This window comes from Schistocerca piceifrons, chromosome 8, assembly GCF_021461385.2.
Source record: "Schistocerca piceifrons isolate TAMUIC-IGC-003096 chromosome 8, iqSchPice1.1, whole genome shotgun sequence".
NCBI classification, from domain to species: Eukaryota; Metazoa; Arthropoda; class Insecta; order Orthoptera; family Acrididae; genus Schistocerca; species Schistocerca piceifrons.
In genome coordinates this window covers 433,560,174-433,565,924 of record NC_060145.1, presented here as the reverse complement: position 1 = coordinate 433,565,924, position 5,751 = coordinate 433,560,174, and the positions used below count along the sequence as shown (strand labels likewise).

Sequence of the window (5,751 nt, the reverse complement as noted above, 5' to 3'; positions counted from 1 at the left end):
TCCACCTCTATATGCAGCTTGCTTTTCCTCGGGATAATGGCATTTACCAGGATGGGTAATGCTGCGTGTTACACAGCTCGGAGTGTACGTGCGTGCTTTGAACAGCACGAGGATGAGTTTACCATACTCTACTGGACCCCAGACTCCCCGGATTTAAAGCCAGTTGAGAATCTACGGGACCCCCTTGACCGGTCTGTTCGCGCCACGGATCGTCAGCAGAGAAACCTGGCGCAGCTGGCCACTGCACTGGAGTCGACACGGCTCCACGTCCCTGCCGATACTTCCCAGAATCTCCCTGACTGACTCTTCTCCGGCATGTCTCGCAGCGGTCCGCACTGCAGATTACGCTGATACAATAGCTCCCTACTTAGCAGTCATATACAACCGCTCGCTCACCGATAGATCTGTACCTACAGATTGGAAAATTGCGCAGGTCGCACCAGTGTTTAAGAAGTGTAGTAGGAGTAATCCATCGAACTACAGATCTATATCATCGATATCGATTTGCAGTAGGGTTTTGGAGCATATATTGTATTCAAACATTATGAACCACCTCGAAGGGAACGATCTATTGATACGTAATCAGCATGGTTTCAGAAAACATCGTTCTTGTAGAACGCAGCTATCTCTTTATTCGCACGAAGTAATGGCCGCTATCGACAGGGGATCTCAAGTTGATTCCATATTTCTAGATTTCCGGAAAGCTTTTGACACCGTTCCTCACAAGCGACTTCTAATCAAGCTGTGGGCCTATGGGGTATCGTCTCAGTTGTGCAACTGGATTCGTGATTTCCTGTCAGGAAGGTCGCAGTTCGTAGTAACAGACGGCAAATCGTCGAGTAAAATTGAAGTGATATCAGGTGTTCCTCAAGGAAGCGTCCTGGGACCTCTGCTGTTCCTGATCTATATAAATGACCTGGGTGACAATCTGAGCAGTTCTCTTAGGTTGTTCGCAGATGATGCTGCAATTTACCGTCTAGTACGGTTATCCGAAGACCAGTATCAGTTGCAAAGGGATTTAGAAAAGATTGCTGTATGGTGTGGCAGGTGGCAGTTGAGGCTAAATAACGAAAAGTGTGAGGTGATCCACATGAGTTCCAAAAGAAATCCGTTGGAATTCGATTACTCGATAAATAGTACAATTCTCAAGGCTGTCAATTCAACTAAGTACCTGGGTGATAAAATTACGAACAATTGGAAAGACCACATAGATAATATTGTGGGGAAGGCAAGCCAAAGGTTGCGTTTCATTGGCAGGACACTTAGAAGATGCAACAAGTCCACTAAAGAGACAGCTTACACTACACTCGTTCGTCCTGTGTTAGAATATTGCTGCGCGGTGTGGGATCCTTACCAGGTGGGATTGACGGAGGACATCGAAAGGGTGCAAAAAAGGGCAGCTCGTTTTGTATTATCACGTAATAGGGGAGAGAGTGTGGCAGATATGATACGCGAATTGGGATGGAAGTCATTACAGCAAAGACGTTTTTCGTCGCGGCGAGATCTATTTACGAAATTTCAGTCATCAACTTTCTCTTCCGAATGCGAAAATATTTTGTTGAGCCCAACCTACATAGGTAGGAATGATTATAAAAATAAAATAAGAGAAATCAGAGCTCGAACAGAAAGGTTTAGGTGTTCGTTTTTCCCGCGCGCTGTTCGGGAGTGGAATGGTAGAGAGATAGTATGATTGTGGTTCGATGAACCCTGTGCCAAGCACTTAAATGTGAATTGCAGAGTAATCATGTAGATGTAGATGTAGATCCAGATGTAGGTGACTATTCAGGCTTTTGACAGGTGGTCACCTTAATGCGATAGGACGGTGCCTATGCTGTGATAAGTGATGGGCCTGTAACGCTCCATTGTGATGTCCCCGAAATCGCTTTTATGTTTGCTTCTTTCTCTCCGTTAGTGATGGCGTGCTGTTCCTTTTTGCTAGGGACTCTTGAATCTAATCTCACATTTGTTTCATATTGCACACGTTCGCGTTTTGTTCATGAGGCGGCAGTGCGGAATTGTATTGAACGTCTTCTGTAAGTCGAGGAACACCACCGTCAACCTGGACCCCGGTACCTGCTGCTGACCGTAGTTTGCTTGTTTCCTACGGAGCAGATGTTCGGTCTCCAGCAGGGTCGGCATATTGGTTTACTTAGTTCTGTGGAACATCTAGAAATGGCAACATTTCTTCCGTCTCCATCGCGACAGTGAACTGGATATTACGGTGCACGTCTTTTGTAGGATCGAGAAACTACTGAACAGATACGACGTGTTTGTACAAGAATGTGGTTACGTAGAGCTTCGCTCCCACGTAGCTTAGTCAGCAGGTGGATGGATAGTTGGTAAAATTGACTTAAGGTCATGACCACGTGATACGACGAAGCCGCGTCCTTTACGAGAGATGGGACGACCTTTCCGGTGCGCCAGACGCTGTTATCGCAGGCTGCCAGAAGTGGAGGATCAAGGCCCATTATCTGGACGCGCGCCACCAGCCCCAGGCTGCAGAACAGAACAGAAACCCCCAACCCCCCCGGCCCAGGAACACTGCCACCCCCATTCAGCCCCTTAACGCTTGGCTGGGCGCGCTCCGCTTCGGGTCGCCAGTAATCGCATTCGGCGATCCCGTGCGCGCCCAATCGCGTTATCCCCATAGCTCCGTCTCGTCTCTGCCTCCGTACTGCCGTCTCCCCCTCCCACCCGACACCGCGTCGTTCACCCTCTCCTGCTCTCTCTCTCTCTACCCCTCCCTCCTTGTCACGTCCCCTGTCCGTTCTCTCGCCGGCCCAAACAAGCTCACTCCAATTTTTCTGCGCCCCCTCCTGCGTCGCCAGACTTCCCGACGTTAGCATGCAAATTAGTCGGCCCGAAGCCATAGCCACGGTCGCTCCATTTGCCGGCGCGCAGAGGCAAAATAGCGCAGACAAGTTACTCCGCTGCTGCACGCGCCGCCGGGACGCAAAGTGCCTCGTCGAAGGCGGCCGGAGCGGAACCTGTTATTAAATCACACCACTTGGCGGCACGACGCTTCGCCAATTTGCATACAGAGGAGGCGGCTTACAAGAATCAAACACGGGGCCGGCTGGCTAAGTGCTCCTGGCTAATACTGACGGCGTCAGACTCCGACGGTGCCTGCGTCACTTCAGGTTTATCAATTCGTTCTGGCACTGACAGTGTGTGCTTCCCAAACATGAGGGGGAAAACCAAATGTAAACACCACTCACGGATTACCCCTCAGGCCTGTTCCAACTGATCGACTGCTGGGTACAGGACAGTACGAGGGGCGCTCCGTGATAGTGGGACGTGCGACCAGTACCTCGCCAATCGCTCCAGCCCTTACCGTCAGTACGTGAATCCTGATGATGCTGCTGTTTCTTTGTTCAAGCAGCTCCTCATCTTGTAAGTAGGCTGTTTATGTGTTTGTATGTTGGCAGCGCTGTGTAGTGCTCTGCATTAATAACTCTGACAGCGCTGTGCGCACTCTGTAAGAGACTCTGTCGCTGGTCGCACTGGCAGGTGGAAGTTAATCGACAGCAGTGATGGAAGTTGGAGGTGCATAGCCAGCAGTGGTGGAAGTTAGGAGTGAGTAGCCAGCGGTGATGGAGGTTAGAGGTTTGAAGTGTTAGCGCGAGCGGACGATCTGGACGTGTGTCCATATGGAAATGTAATTTTTCGATGATTATATAATTTTTGGAACTGGATGTCAAGGACGATTATATAATTTTTGAATTGGTTGTCACATTATTAAGGTAAATGCATTGTTTGTTCCGCAATAAAATCTTTGCTTTGCTAACCACATGCCTATCAGTAGTTAGAACCTTCAGTAGTTTGAATCTTTTATTTAGCTGGCAGTATTGGTGTTTACAGCATTGCTGTAGTTCGTGTAATCAAGATTTTTGTGAGGTAAGTGACTTACGAAATGTATAGGTTATTATTAGGATTACTACTAATTCAGGGCCATTTTTTCTGTATTAATTATTTGAAGTCAGATTATCATTTTTTGAGCAGTCAGATTGCGTTGCGCTAGAATATTGTGCGTCAGTGTTGAGATGATAAAGAATAGCAAAGTGACAGTATGTCAATTTCACTGAGCAATATAAGCAAAGAAAATTTTTATTAAGAAGTTTCAATTTGGCCTCACAAGAGGTTAATACACCCTGTACCAGGCCTCCCTACCTCAGAAGTAAACGGAGACCGTACTGGGAATCGAACCTGGGTCCTTCTGCACCGGCGGTAGCAATGCTAACCATTTTCTTAACTTACTTGTCACTTGCTTTAGCCTTGCCATTTTTTTATAATGGTGCAATACCGTTCAATAATGGAACTTACACAATTATGCAAAGAATATATCGTCTACATAACATTTAAAATTGATACAAATGACTGATACAGATGAATTTAATTAGAATTCCATAAACAGTATGCTGGCCGATGTGGCCGAGCGGTTCTAGGCGTTTCAGTCTGGAACTGCGCGACCGCTACGGTCGCACGTCCGAATCCTGCTTCGGGCATGGGTGTGTGTTATGTCCTTAGGTTAGTTAGGTTTAAGTAGTTCTAAGTTCTAGGGGACTGGTGACCTTAGATGTTAAGTCCTACAGTACTCAGAATCATTGGAACCATAAACAGTATAACATTTATTTAATCAGGGTTACAACATGTAGCAGGTTCATGCAGGATCTGCGAACTTCATCAAAATAACAAACAACAAAAATTGACGTAGGGACTCACTTCTAGTGAAACAAAACAGAACGGCCGCCGCGTACTAACGAGAGATGTGTGGGTTCACACCGATCCCCAACGTCTTCTCGAAAACTTATTCCTTGGCACATCCCATGAGTCAAATTCTGGAACAAACAAGAACTCACCTTCTCATGCCCGGCACACCCCAAGTGCAGAAAGGATCCATGAAGACACTGCCAAAAAAAACTGGCTTAATATTGACGATATCTCTAATGGCGCATTAAAGAAGTATGACTATTCTGAAGAAACACCAAAAAATCAAAGTCGCTCTGGCTGCTGTCATGAAACAAATAATGAACTGAGAGTTCTTTGAGCCAAATCATTTCGGCTGTATTCGTGAGTGGTAAAAGAGTTTCATCCGGTAAAAGAAGTGACTGAAGAGCAGCACGGAGAAGAAAAGCAAGCATTTTCCCTATGGAGAGCCAGAACTATGAGGCAGGTTCACAGACAGTCGATATTCAACCGTCAAGCATGCCAAAGCGGAAAATCATCCATATTAATGGCTTTGCAACCAGAGTGCCATCATCTGTTTCTCTAACAATCAGATGCCAGGTCGGCCAACGGCCTTGCCGCAGTGGTAACACCGGTTCCCGTCAGATCACCGATGTTAAGCGCTGTCGGGCTGGGCTAGCACTTGGATGGGTCACCGTCCGGGTCTGCCGGGTGCTCTTGGCAGCTATTGTGGGGCCAGTCGGGGAGCTACCTGAACGACAAGTAGCGGCGCCGGTCACCAAAACTGACGACGGCCGGCACAGCGGTGCGCTGACCACATGCCCCTCCGTATCCGCGAGTGAGAGAATGTGAAAATCTTCTACGTGGTTTTTGAAGGTGTTGCGGCTTCCATCAAACCCATAAGTACGAGCAGCTGACTCACCCTTTCATCTACGTCTACATGACTACTTTGCAATTCACAATTAAGTGCCTCACACCGCGGTGGTCTCGCGGTTCTAGGCGCGCAGTCCGGAACCGCGCGACTGCTACGGTCGCAGGTTCGAATCCTGCCTCGGGCATGGATGT

General features: G+C 47.8%; 1 pseudogene; it reads left to right on the top strand.

Moving 5' to 3' along the window:
• The first annotated feature begins 5,290 nt into the window (after positions 1 to 5,290).
• On the top strand, positions 5,291 to 5,409 carry LOC124712595 (annotated as a pseudogene).
• The last annotated feature ends 342 nt before the right edge of the window (positions 5,410 to 5,751 follow it).